We start from the raw sequence: 15,244 nt of genomic DNA on the forward strand, positions 1-15,244 counted from the left end.
CCTCGTCGCTTAGTTCTCCCTCTGGAACTTTGATCCATTCCCTCTTTTGAGCCATACTTCTCTGTCTCCTCATCTTGAAAGACTCCTGTGTTTGTTTGCCTCTGTGTCTTAGGTAGAGCTGTTGCACCTGTTACGTTGTAAGGGATGGAGCCTTAAGTATTCATCAGTACCAGCGACCTGTTTCACCACGTTGTGGCGCTGTATGTGGGTGAGGGATCTGAGAGGGAACAATGCCACTTGCTCAGCACTGGCCCATTTTCCAGGCACTTCTCCCACTTCTGTACGGGACTGGCACCTCTCTAGCTGTTGTCCTGGCTGTTGTTCCCAGAGTGGGTGGGTCTGTGGACGTTCTACCACCGTGGGGCCCTTTAAACAAGCAGACTCTGCAGAGAGACGGGCAGTTTCTTTCCCTGCCCCAACCCCCACTTATTTGCACAGTCAGAAGTAATGAGGCTTGATTTTCCCCAGTGCTGGGACCATGAGCTGTGCGGTCTGGTGCTGGGAGCACTCCCCAGGGGTCCCTCCTTACTTTTTAAAATGTGACTGCTTTCTGCTGGCCTGCCGCTGCTGCTGTCACCACATACTTCCTCTGCCCCAGCTCCTCCCCTCCTACCTGTCTGGATGAGTATTTCTTCTTTATATCTTTGTTTGTTAGACTTCCACGCAGCTCGATTTTCTGGAACTTCAGGTTGTCTCTAATTTTGAGGTAGTTGTATTCCTTCTTAGTTGTGGAGGGAGACCCAGCGTGTCTCTCTAGGCCTCCATCTTGGCCGGAAGTCCTCCTTTGAATCTTTGTAATTTTATTTATTTTTGTCTTACTCCCGTGGGTAGGGCTCCTGTTCAATATTAAATGGCAACATGATAGCAAACATAATAATCTTTTTCCTGTATGTCATGGGAATGCTTTGAAGTTTTCAAATATATGACGTTTGGGAAGGTGTTATTAGACACCCTGTCATTAGGAAATTTCTTTTTATTTTTCAATATATGGATACTGAATTTTAATAATTTTTCCTCATTTACTGAGATAATTGTTTCTATGTTAATTTCTTTATAAAGTTAATTGCATAAACATATTTTCTAAGACTGAACTATCCTTGTACTCCTGAGATAATCCAGTTGTGTGATACTTTGAGAAAGCTTTAGATTCTATCTGCTTTTATTTTAACTTGGAATTTCTGCATCTATGTTTGTATGTGAGAATCTATTGCTTTTTTCTACTCTTAATTATCAAGATCAGGTGTTAGCAAACTATGGCCCATGGGCCAAACCTGTCTTGCCATTGGTTTTTCTAAATAAAGTTTTATTGGAACATTGCTGCACTCATTCATTATTACATAAGGGTATATTTACATTACAACAGAAGAGCTGAATATTTGTGACATATACACTATGGCTTCTGAAGTCTAAAATATTTATTATGTGACCTTTTACAGAAAATTTTGATGACTGCTAAGATTATACTAGCCTTACAAGAGATGTGTAGTTATCTTTCTCTAGCATAGTTCAATTAAAATAAGAATATATATTTTTAGCCTTGCTGGGTGGCTCAGTTGATTGGAGTGTTGTCCAATGCATCAAAAGGTTGCAGTTCAATTCCAGGTCAGGGCACATACCTAGGTTGTGGGTTTGAACCCTGGTCGTGGTGCCTACGGGAGGAAACTGATTGATGTTTCTTTCTCTTTCTCTCTCTCTCGCCCTACCTCTCTCTAAACATATCCTTGGGTGAGGATTAAAAAAAATATATGTACTTTTAGAAATTCTGGTAAAATTCATCTAGTCTGTGCTTGGTACTTACTGTTGGGAAGAAGGGTGATTACTACTTAATTTCCATAAGGATTACGTATATACAAATTTTCTTTCTTTTTAAAAAAAATGTGTTTTTTTTTTCTAGAAAACTTATCAGTTTTCAATTTACTTTTTTGGGGGTCACTCTCCATAGCATTCTCTTAATTTCAAAGTTTCTGTTATATTAGTGGCTATTCCTTTTTTGTTCCTTATTTATTTTTGTTGCATTCTCTCTTAAAGTTTCCTTTATTGGTCCTGTGAGAGGCTTATTTTATTAAACAAATAAAAATAACCTACTTTTGGTTTTGTTGATCTATTTTTCTCTATTAATTTTTGCCCTTTTCCTTGTTATTGCCATCCTTTTACTATTTTTGAGCACGCCCAGTTGCTTTTTCTAGCTTTCTGAATTGATTGCTTAGTTTATTTAATGTCTATTTTGCTTTCTAATAAAAGCCTCTAAGGCTCAAAGAACTGAATGAGTGGCATCTTGTAACTCATGATACAGAGTGCTTTCAAAATTGTTTATCTCTATTTGCTTAGTAGTTTTTGTTGTGATTTTTGCTTTAACTCAAAGATTATTTAGAACATTTTTTTTTTGTTTTGAAATGTTTCTTTCTCTGTCAAGCTGGCTCTATCACTGATTTCTGATTTTACTGCCTTGTGTCAAGAGTATATACATATAGTCTATGTTACTGTTGTACTAGGATTTTTAATATTTCTTTTAAAGCTTAAAATGTGGTTAGTTTTTATAATTCTTCCACATGTGCTTGAGAAAATTATATATTCTTTGTTGGATGCAAAGTTCTTTCCCAACAGAGCTATTTGATTAACTTTGTTGATGGTGTTAATCTTAATTTTCTGTTTGCTGCTTTTTCTACCAATTTCTAAATTAGGTGTTTTAGAGTCTTCAATATGGCTATAGATTTGTCAACTTTTCCCCGCAGATGAAGAGTTTGCTAGGTGCACATAAATTCATGACTGCTGTATGTCTTGGTAGATTGTTCCTTTAAGAATATTAAATGTCCCTCTAATCCCTTTAAATGTTTTCCACCTAAATTCTATTTTGTCTGATATTACAATTATTATCCCAGTTTTCTTCTGGTTAGTACTTGCCTGACATACATGTTTCCACCCCTTCATTCTTAGTCATTCAGCATTATTGTGTTTGAAAACAGTATTTGGCAAGTTTTACTTTCATTTTTAACCCAAGTACGTATCTGTTAATGAGTAAGTTTAAGTAAAATCAAGTTACATTTATTGTGATTTAACCCGGAAACTTGGCTTTTCACTGAGCCACGTGGGGTCCTTTCAATTTAAGGACTGAGTTAGAATCAGACCTTAAATTTATTTCCTGTGTAGCTAACAAGCTCTGTGCTAGGCAGTTGCATTTGCAAGTTCAATGAATTAAGAGGAAGTTTTTAAGTGGCACCTCTGCCAGAGAAGTTAGACCTGCCCAGGAACAGTGGCTGTTGGTTAAAGATTATGGAATCTCTAGAGGCAGGAGTTGCGTTTAGTATTTGCAGATACCACTGTGAATTATATTGGAGTCAGTGAAAAAAGTAAGCTGTAAATATTACTTTCTAATGATTAAAACTCCTTTCCTGGAATGTGGAGCTGGGTGGGAAAGCAAATAAAACTCTTTTGGAAGAGTCATCTGGACTCAATTCATTTAGCAGAATGCACTTGGCACCTATCCCAGTAATTCAGTCTCTATTCAGAGTTCCAACACAAACCAGCTCAAATACAGTACTATATTCTCTAAGAAGGCAGATTCTAATCTCTCACTAAGCCACTGAATTAACTATAATCAATGAGTAGCATTAAATTATGTGTGATAATGTAGACAGATAAACTTAGTAAAAAATACCTTTTGAAAAAATTTATTCAAGTTTTTATATTAATTATGCTGTTATACTTGTTCCAATTTTTCCCCCCTTTGCCCCCTTCCACCCAGTACCTCCCTTCCCTCCAGCAACCCCAACCCCCTTATTTCATGTCCATGGGTCGTGCATGTAAATTCTTTGGATTAACCCTAGTTTTTAAATAAATGGTTGAAAGGAATTTAGGAGCAGTTATTTGCCATAAAAGAGAGATAATCTTTAAATTAGGTTCTCCTAGTAAGTATAAAACAAGTAATAAGCAAGAAATAATATATATCAATTCTTTGAGAGTTATTCTTTTATTATCTTTTTAAAGACTTTATTTACTTTTAGAGAGAGAAGTAGAGGGGGAGAAAGAGAGGAAGAGAAACATCAATGTGTGAGATACATCTCTGGGTGCCTCTCACACATCCCCAACTAGGGATGTGGCCTGCAGAAAATGGAGCTGCATGGAAGCCCAACAAACAAAAATATAAAGGAGAAATACTCATCCAGAAGGTAGGAGGGGCGGGACCAGGACAGAGAGGAGGTGGTGTGGTGGCTGCGGAAAGCGCAGTCACATGTTTGAAAAAGTTGGGAAGGACCCCTGGAGAGTGCTCCCAGCATCAGACCAGACCGAGGTGCTCATGGTCCCAGCACCAGGGAAAATAAAGCCTCATTGCTTCTGACTGTGCAAGCCAGTAGGGGTTGGGGCAGAGGAAGAAATTGCCAGTCTCTCAGCAGAGTCCACTTGTTTAAAGGGCCCCCACAGTCCTAGAACATCCACAGATCCACCCACCTCTGGGAACGATGGCCAGGGCAACAGTTAAGAGAGGTGCCAGTCCCATACGAAAGTGGGAGAAGTGCCTGGAAAAGGAGCCAGTGCTGAGCAAGCGGCATTGTTCCCTCTCAGACCCCACCCCCACAAACAGTGCCAGAATGTGGTGAAACAGATCACCCTGTACTGACAAATACCTAAGGCTCCACCCCTTATAATGTAACAGGTATGACAGCTCTACCTAAGACATAGAGGTAAACAAACACAGGAGCCTGTCAAGATAATGAGACAGAGAAGTATGGCCCAAAGGGGAAAAGATCAAGGTCCCAGTGGGAGAACTAAGCGACGAGGAGATAGCCAACCTCAAAGACGAGGACATAGCCAACCTAACAGATGCAGAGTTCAAAACATTGGTGATAAAAATGCTCACAGGCTTGACAGATATGCTTAAGTACGGCAGACACATAAAGAAAGAAGTGAAGGCTATGCTAAATGGAATGAAAAAAAATCCACACAAAACCAAAGGTGAAGGGAAGGAAGCTGGGGTTCAAATCAATGATTTGGAACATAAGGAAGATATAAACAGTCAACCAATACAGAATGAGGACACCAGAATTGAAAAAAATGAGGAGAGGCTTAGGAACCTCTGGACAACCTTAAACGTGCCAACATCCGAACTATAGGGGTGTCAGAAGGAGAAGAGGAAAAGCAAGAAATTGAAAGCTTATATGAGAAAATAATGAAAAAAAAATAACTCCCCAAATTTGGTGAAGGAAATAGACATATTAATCCAGGAAGCATAGAGAGTCCCAAACAAGACCACACCAAGACACATCATAATTAAAATGCCAAAGATTAAAAATAAAGAGAGAATCTTAAAAGCAGCAAGAGAAAAGGAGTTTTACCTATAAAGGGGTGCCTAAAAGACTATCAGGTGTTTCTGAAAAGAAACCTTGCAGGCAAGAAGAGACTGGCAAGAAGTATTCAATGTGATGAAAAGCAAGGACATACAACCAAGATTACTCTATCCAGCAAAGCTATCATTTAGAATGGAAGGGCAGATGAAGTGATTCCAAGACAAGGTATAGCTAAAGGAGTTCATCATCACCAAGCCAGTATTATACGAAATGTTAAAGGGACTTTTTTAAGAAAAAGAGAATCAACTATGGTCATTAAAATGACAAAAAAGCCCTGGCTGGTATGGCTCAGTGGATTGAGCTGGCCTGCAAACCAAAAGTCTGGCAGTTAAGTGTCACAGTCAGGGCACATGCCTGGGTTGCAGGCCAATCCCATTTTGGGGTGTGCAAGAGGCAACCATACATTGATGTTTCTCTCCTTCTTTCTCCCTACCCCCCCATAAAAATAAATAAATAATATCTTTTAAAAAAAGGAAGTTGTCCCTTTAAAAGAACTTGATGGCAGAGGTGGCTCACTGTCATCAGAAATGGCTTAAAAGAAAAATGACTATCACCAACAAAATCTAAAAAAATAAGGACAAAAACAAACTAAGCAAACAACCAGAACAGGAACAGAATTATAGGTAGGGGCTCATCTGGAGGGTTATCAGCTGGGAGGAGAAAGGGAGAGAAGTGGGGAAATGGTGCAGGGACTAAGAAGCATAACTGGTTGGTACAAAATAGACAGGGGAATATAAGAATAATATAGGAAAGCGTGAAGCCAAAGAACTTATATGCATGACCCATGGACATGACCTAAGGGGGATGGGACTGCAGGAGGGAAGGGGTGTACTGGGCAGAGGGGAGCAAAGGGAAAGGTATTTGGGACAACTGGTAACAGCATCATCAATAAAATATACTTAAATAAATAAATAAATAGAACACAGCATAAAAAATTTAAAAATAAAAAGCTGCTAGTGTTTGAGATAAATCATTCATAAAGAAGATTAAATTTTACAAGAATATAACCTTAGAATTTTTTATCTATTGAAAGCAAGATATGTCTATGCAGTATCTTAAGATGATTAGCTTAGAGCAGCAATTTTCAACCAGTGTGCCATGGCATGCTGGTGTGCCACAGAGAGTTTTTAAAACATGCAATACCTGACTATTTAGTCAGGGGCACCGACCTCTTTGCTTTTAGATTGTCAAATGAAAAAAATGGCAAAAACCAAAACAACAGCTGTCTAGTGTGAATTATCAAAATTATACTTATCATTTTTGTCAGATTGGCAAAAAAATAAATTTTTTGGTGTGACGAATAATTTCAGTAATTAGTTTATGTGTGGCATGAGAGGTAAAAGGTTGAAAATTGCTGGCTCAGAAGAATAAAAATAATATAGTATTACTTCGGAGTCAAAGGAAAGAGAAGAGATATAATTCTAAAAATAAAAAAATTTAACTAAAAAAAATGTAGTAGTATATTGACTAAGCATATTACCTCTTATTCCTGAGATTCCATTAAAATGGAAGTAGGGGAATAAGACTGGAAAGAAGCTGTTGGAAGCAAAGCAATTGCAAAAATTTTAAGAAGATGCAGAGTGATGAATGAGGGTTGAAAGGTGAAGAAAAGCAAAATAAGCCAGCTCAGCTTCCAGGCTCTGGAGAGGTTCCAGGTTAGGACATGGCAGGAATACACAGGGTACAAGTGAGAAGGGTCATGAAAGCCAAAGGTCTAAATACCAAACAGCTATCCCCACACATGGAAAATGGCCTTGAGCCAGGCCCATATCACCCAGCCAACTCTGAGGGCTCAAACTCAAGCAGAAAAATAGAAAAGCTGGGACATACTCTAAGTTATATTATCTATAAACATCTCCAGAATAAAGTCCTCCCATTGTGGCCTTCTTTTAAAAGGTCACATGTATATATCTACCCATTCAGTGCTGCTCCTGGCCTCAGTCATGACTGTGATGGCAGCCATGGAACACCTGACAATCAAGGAAAGTCACCGAAAGGAAATAAAGATCAAAATAAGTCAATGAAAACTGGCTCTGGTCAAAAGAAAAATTCAAGAAAACGGAAGAAAACTTGGGGAAAATTAATTCTTATCTTTAAAGAAATCTGAGAACTGTGGCATCCTAAATCAAAACAAAATGTATATAAAAGCAACCAGTAATAAATACGTTATCTTAGAACTTAAAAATGATTGCTAGAATAAAACATTCATTAGAAGAGTTAGAAGATAAAGAAATAAAACTTCCTAAAACATAACAGAAAACAAAGAGATGAAAAATATGACTGGGAAAAAAGTAATAGTAAAGGCTTAAGCCCTGGCTGGGTAGCTCCATTGTTTCCAGTGTCATCGCGATACGCCAAGGTTGCGGTTTTGATCTCCGGTCTGGGCACATACAAGAATCAACCAATGAATGCATAAAGAAGTGGAACAACAAATTGTTGTCCCCCCCCACCCACTCCCAAAAAGAGAAAAAAAGAGTAAAGGCGCAATCTAAAGGTTCTAATATCTAATTAATAAAAATTATAGACACATCACTGAGAAATTTCAAGACCTCAGAAATAAAGAGAAGGAAAAATACAGGTCACCTCCAGAGGAATAAGAACCAAACTAGTATTGGGCTTATTATCCACAATTCTGAAAATAATACTTTTAATTTTAAGGGAAAGTGACTTTCAATAAAAAAATTCTAGTTAGCAAAACCTTTCAGTGACACAATGAAAGTGTGAGGCAAAATATAAAGACACTAACTGGACTTCCTGCCAAGATGGAAGCCTAGACTGACACGCTCCATCACCCTCCACAACTAAGAAGGAATACAACTACCGCAAAACCAGAAACTACCAGAAGTTCCAGAAAATAAATGGAAGTCCAATGTATGAAGTTTTAAAGAAGTGGTGCTCATCCGGACAAGTAGGCGGGGCGAAGCCAGGGAGTTCAAGCTCTGCTGTCCATGGCAGCAGCAGTCACTGAAGCAGGACGGTGGTAAGCACAGACATCCGTATTTAGGGAGAGGCGAGAAGTGCCTGGGGAGCACCCCGGCTGCACACCAGACCCATCAGCTCATGATTCCAATGCCAGTGAAGGCAGACCCCCAATGCCTTGGACTGTGAGGCCCGGAGGGGGTGGGGATGGAGGAGAAGGCTCCTGGTCTCTCAGTGGAGAGTGAATGGCAGGAATCCATCTTGGACCCCCACACCCGCAGAAAATGCCACAAAGTGGTGAGATGGGTCACCTGGTTGTGACAAGTGCACGACGCTCCACCCCATCTAGTGTAGGAGGTGTGACAGCCCCAGGAAGCAAAGGTAAACACAAAATGGTCAGGATGGCACAGATCATGATAGAGATCCTGGTGACGCAGCTGACCAGACAGCAAAAATCTAATCTAACGAAGCAGCAGACAGCAAATCTTTCTGAGACACAGTTCAGAGCTTTGGTTATAAGAATGCTTACAGACCTGACAGCAGATCTTAAACAAGACAGGGAAGGCATGAAGGCTAGTCCTGCTGAAACAAACAAACAAAAAACACATACGAAACAAGTGGTGAGGGAGAAAACCAGGGATCAAATCAACAAATCAAAACATAGGGAAGGAACAAAGAGTCAACCAGTGCAGAAAGAGGAAACGAGAAGTGAGGAAAATGAGGAGAGGCTCAGAAACTTATCGGGCCAACATCCGAATCATAGGGCTGCCAGAAGGTGAAGAAGAAGAACTAGAAATTGAAAAATTATGTGAAAAAATAATGAAGCAGAACCCCCCTAACTTGGGGAAGGAAATAGATTTACAGGTCCAGGAAGCACAGAGAGTTCCAAAAAACTGGACCCAGGGAGAACCACACCAAGACACATTATAGTCAAAATGTCAAAAATTAAAGATAAAGAGAGAATCTTAAAAGCAGCAAAAGAGAAGAAGAGAATTACATACAAAGGGGTCCCAATAAGACTATCAGCTGATTTCTCAAAAGAAACTCCGCAGCCAAGAAGGGACTGGCAAGAAATATTCAAAGTAATGAAAAGCAAAAACCTACAACCAGGATTACTCTATCCAGCGAAGCTGTCATTCGGAATAGAAGGGCAGAGAAAGTGCTTCCAGGACAAAGTAAAACTGAAGGAGTTCATCAGATGCAAACCACTGTTATATGAGACGTTAAAGGGACTTGTTTAGGAGAAGGATCAAAACTATGAACATTAAAATGAAAACTGTATCACAACCACCAACAACAAAAGCTAGGGAATTGAAACAAAGGCAGACTAAGTAGGCAACAAGAGTGGAAAAAGAATTATAGGTATGGGGAACATATTGGGGGGAGGTCAGCAGGGAGTGGGGAGGGAGAGAGGGAGGGAGATGGTACAGGAATTAAGAAGCATAGTAGGAAGGAGTGGAGTAGACAGGAGGATGTTGAGAACTATATGCACAACCAATGGGCATGGACTAATGGGGGGGACAAATGGAGGAAGGGAGATCACTGGGTAGAGGGGAACAAAGGGAAAATAAATTGGGATAACTGTAATAGCATAAACAATAAAGCATATTAAAAAAAATAAGACACTAACTATTGTGTTTTTTTACTTAGGGAACTGCCTAATGTTTCTTTCCATTCTAAGTCTTCCAGTCCTGTTTTATTTTTGAACCATGTACTATGTACAAATATGATTTTGATATAATTTTAGAACTCAGGAAAAGCTAATTAAAGAAGAAACATACTACCCTGTTTCCCCGAAAATAAGACAGTGTCTTATATTAATTTTTGATCCTAAAGACATGCTAGGACTTATTTTCAGGGGATGTCTTATTTTTCCATGAACAAGAATTCATATTTATTGTTGAACAAAAAATCAACATTTATTAATATACTGTAGTCATGTCATCACAAACATCAGCATAACCAGCCAAACTCTGAATTCCATCAAGAATTTCTTTCACACTTGATCAGAATACAGAATCATTTTAATATAGTCAAATTTGGTTGTCTACTATTTTGCTGAGAATTTCAGCATGTACACTTATCAAGAATATAGGCCTGTAATTTTCTTTCTTTGCAGTGTCTTTCTTTAGTTTTGGTATCAAAACAATTCAGGTCTCATGAAATAAATTTGGAAGTGAACTTCATCAATTTATGGGTTGGTTGAGAAGGATATATACTAATTATTATTTTTTTAATTTCCGAGAATTCTCCTGTAATTCTATCTAGTGCTGGGCTTTTGTTTTAGGTGTTTTGATTAGTGACTCAAATTTGTTGCTAGTCATTGGTTTGTTCAGATTATGTGATTCATTCTGGTTTAGCTTCAAGGAGTGTAAGACCTAAAAATTTTCCATTTTATTAAATTGTCAAATCTGTTTTCTATAATTGCTAATGTTCAATAATTCTTTGTGTTTTGGTAGTCTGGATTATAGTTTCATTTTTTTTCTGATTTATTACTTTTTTTCTGTCTTTAGTGCCTGATGAGTCTTACTAAAGGTTTTTCAAATTTACTTATCAGTTCAAAGAAGGAGCCATTGGTTTTATTTATTTATTTTATTGTTTTTTAAAATTTTATTGATGATGGCACTGGTTTTCATTTTATTTTACTACAACTAACATTTTTGTTTTGGTACTTCTTTTTCTAAGGTATTTAGAAATAAATTCAAATGATTTTATTGACATTTTTCTGCTCTATAGTTAGAATGGTATAGCTATAGAGTTTCCACTTATAACAGCTTTACTAAATCCAGGTTTTCTACGGCCATGTTTGAATTTTTATTTGTCTAACTGTTGTTGTTGGATTTTTTTTTTGTTTCCATTTTTGATTTCCTGGGCATTTGATAGCATGTTTTATAATCTCCCAATCCTTTATTTTATTATGTTTTTTCCTATATTTGATTTCTAGTTTCTTACCAGTGTGGTCAGAAAATACGGTTACTATAGCTTAAAACTTTTTAATTTATTGAAGATGGTTTTTTTCCCTTTGTATAAGATCTATCTCAGAAAGTTTCCATGTAATCTAGAGAAAAACGTGCACCCTGCAGTTTTAAATGCAATGTTCTATAAATAGTTATAAAAAAAAAAAAAGAAAGAAAAAGAATTTCTTATGACTCTATTTCCATGTACAGCAAATGTGGCGGTGGGCCTCTTCCAGCTCACCCGTGCACAGCGGTCCTCGGAGCAGCGGCCGCAGTGTTCTCCCTTTCATGTTCTCCAGGCAGCAGATGCCTCCCACAGAAGGTAAGACTCATCTAAATGATCTGCTAACGCTAATGCATGGCGTGGGGGGAATTGTAGCAATGACTGCCGCTAGGCCTTATTTTCAGGGGAGGCCTTATATTTCTAAGCTTGAAAAAAATTGCACTAGGTCTTATTTTCTGGGGATGTCTTATCTTCGGGGAAACACAGTATAGTTTTATGCCCATATATTTGACTCCCTCAGTCTCAATTTCCTTCTGTAACAGCCAACATATATGAAACTTTGATTCTTGACAGGTAAGAGTGGAGTGAATGGAAAAGCATCAACAAGCACAGGCGAGACCTGCGGAAAGCAAAGGAATCTTCTGCCCCAGCCCCCCTTACTCTCCTGTAATCACTCCTGCATACTGCACGCTTGAAGCAGGAATTGAACAGTCAGCAGAACTTGAATTCTGCGGGGTATGGAGAATAAGAGTCCTGGCAAGACCAATGAGTTTATATTGAGCAGGATGGTGGAATGTGGTCACTCCTGAGGCATATGAGCTGGAGAAAATCAAAGACATCCTCAAAGAAGAAATTGTTCTGAAAGAAAACATTTATGATCACTGCAAGTGTTAATTTCAGTTACAAATACTAAACAATTTCAGACTTCACTCAAAGAACAAGCACTCAAGAGAAAATGCAAACATATGAAAAAACAGCAGTTCAAAAAAAGGAACCAATCTGACAATTTGAAAAACAGGGTTATTACAAGAAAAAAAATGAGTCCTTATTGACTAAGATTCAAGAAAACATTACAATTAGAAAACAATTGCAAGCTGTCACAAAAAGTAATGTAAAAATAGAAAAGAGTTCTTAAATAATATCATCATTATTAAAAACAAATAACCTGAGAGAAGGCAACAAATAGCTAATTAAATACAGCAGAAAAGTGGATATAGAAGGCTAAAATTTGAAGAATGCTCCAAGCATGCAAAGTAAAAATGTAGAGGTCAAAATTATAAAAAGAGAGGAAAGAATACAATACATGGATGGTCCCTGACTTTACAATGGTGTGAAAGTGATATGCATTCAGTAGAAACCGTGCTTGGAGCCAGCAATTATGAGGTTAAACAACCGATACTCCACAGTGCACTGTGTTGCTAGCATTTTTGGGATATAGTGTTTTGTGTCTTCGCATCCCATTACCATGTCTACAAAACGCACACCTGTATCTCCTGCTTCTCGTGAGAAAAGGAAGGCAACTACTCTTGAGATGAAGCTCAATTACCCTTGAGATGGAACTAAAGATAAATGCCCAACTATAGGCTAATACAAGTGTTCTGAGCTTGTTTAAAACAGGCTAGGCTAAAAAGCTACGATGTTCAGTACGTGAGGTGTATTAAATGCACTTCCAACTTACAATATTTTCAACTTATGATGGGTTTATCAGGACGTGATTCCACTTCCATTGCTAAGTCGAGGAGCACCTGTTTGTAATAGGAGTTTTAGTAGAGAAAAACTAAACTGATAAAGGTAGGACAAAAATTGAAGAAAAAAAAAAAAGAAAATGTCTTAAGCTAAGGAGAGATACAAATGTTCCTATCAAAAGGGCTCACCAAGTATAAGTGATAATTCTGAGTTTCAAGAAAAAGTTTTACTGTGTTTACAGAGGGAATTTTTTTTTGATACTATATTTTCCCTCTACAATACCATATGCTTGAAGTCAAGAGTCCTAAGGAAAAGAATTATTATTCAGAGTCTATAATTAGACAAACCATTCATGTGTGAAGAAAAACTTTTTCAAACATGTAATGACTCTATGTACTTTTCTTAAAAATAACTAGCCAGTATTTTACAGTCAACCAATAATAAATGAGAAAAAAAAGCACAAAAGAAAGGGGAATACATGTGTGGGTTGGGAAAAAGAAGAAAAATAGTTGTGAGCAATAAAAACAGTAACATTTTTTGGCCTTAAATTTAAATAATTATTGTCAGTATGGCTGTTACCAACACAACAAATGATAATTTTATCTATTTTCAAGAATAATATTTTAATGATAATCTGGACCTAAAGTTATAAATTTAAACAAAATGAGAACTGAGCAATAAGGAAATACTAATTTTTGTCTGTTAATTTGGGAGTGTGTGTGTGAATAGACTGTTTTGTTTGATTAGAAAAAGAAATACCTATTCAAATATGCTATTTAAAAGTAAAAGGGACCTGTAGTTTCTGATCCAGTATGTAAGTAGCTTAAGAAGCAGCCACTCCATCCTAACAGCAAATAAAAACCTGAACAGACTAGAAAATTAACAGCTCTTCTTACATGCTTCAAAAAGTGATGTCACACACTTCTCTTAGCATCTTTTTTTTCTGATACATCTCCTCTGACAAGAGAAACAAAAGAAAATAAACAAATGGGACTATATCAAACTTAAAAAATGTTTTTAGACTTCCAGCCAAGATGGAGGCATAGGTAGACACGCTTCCCAACCTTCCACAACAAGAAGAAGCAACACAACTACCTCAAAACTAAAAACATCCAGAACTATGAGAAAATCGAACTGTATGGAAATCCAACAAAGATACGAAGAAGTAACTCTCACCCAGGCAGGTAGGAGAGGCAGTACTGGGGTGGAGAGGACGGTGTGGCGGGGGCAGTAGCAAGGCAACGGCTATGGCTAGCCAGCAGAAAGCGCAGTTACACATTAAAAAAAGGAGGGAAGGACACCTGGGGAGCACTCCCAGCCCTAGACCAGACCATGCAGCTCACAGTGTCAGCATGGGGGAAAATAAAGTCTCATTGTGAAAACCAGTGGGGGTTGGGGCAGTGGGAGAAACTGCTGGTCTCTCAGCAGAGTCCATTTGTTTAGAGGGCTCCCACACAACTAGAACATTCGCAAACCTACCCACTCTGGGAACCAAAACCAGGGCAACAGCTAGAGGGGTGCCAGTCTGATATGGGAAGCGGGAGAAGTGCCTGGAAAATGGGTGAGTGCTGAGCAAGCGGCATTGTTCCCTCTCAGACCCCTCCCCACCACACAGTGCCACAACGTGGTGAAATGGGTCATCTGTACTGACAAATACCTAAGGCTCTGCCCATTACAACATAACAGGTGTGACAGCTGCTACATAAGATACAGAGGCAAACACAGGAGGCTGTCAAGTTGAGACGACAGAGAAGTATGGCCCAAAAAAGGTAACATTAAAGGTTCCAGTGGGAGAACTAAGTGATGAGGTGATAACCAACCTAACAGAGATAGAGTTCAAAACACTGGTGATAAAGATGCTCACAGACTTGATAGATAAGCTTAAATATGGTAAATGCATTAAGGGAAGAAGTGAAGACTATCTTAAATGAAACAAAGGAAAATCTGCACAAAACCAATGGTGAAGGGAAGGAAACTGGGGTTCAAATCAATGATTTGGAACATTAGGAAGAAATAAACAACTAGTACAGAATGAGGAAACAAGAATTGAAAAAAATGAGGAGAGGCTTAGGAACCTCTGGGACAACTTTAAATGTGCCAACATTCAAATCCTTGGGGTGCCAGAAGGAGAAGAGGAAGAGCAAGAAATTGAAAGTTTATGTGAAAAAATAATGAAGGAAAACTCCACAAATTTGGTGAAGGAAATAGACATACAAGTTCAGGAAGCACAGAGAATCCCATACAAGCTGGACCCAAAGAGGATCACACCAAGACACATCATAATTAAAATGCCAAAGATTAAAGATAATGAGAGAATCTTAAAAGTATCAAGAGAA

At 38.2% G+C, this 15,244-nt stretch overlaps 1 protein-coding gene across 1 annotated transcript in view; it reads right to left on the bottom strand.

The window, feature by feature from the left end:
- NUDT3 (nudix hydrolase 3) overlaps positions 1-15,244 on the bottom strand; it is a 111,505-nt gene that overhangs the window by 19,948 nt on the left and 76,313 nt on the right. The gene's annotated exons all lie outside the window — the stretch shown is intronic.

Source organism: Furipterus horrens, unplaced genomic scaffold, assembly GCF_987537825.1.
Source record: "Furipterus horrens unplaced genomic scaffold, mFurHor1.1.pri manual_scaffold_6, whole genome shotgun sequence".
NCBI classification, from domain to species: Eukaryota; Metazoa; Chordata; class Mammalia; order Chiroptera; family Furipteridae; genus Furipterus; species Furipterus horrens.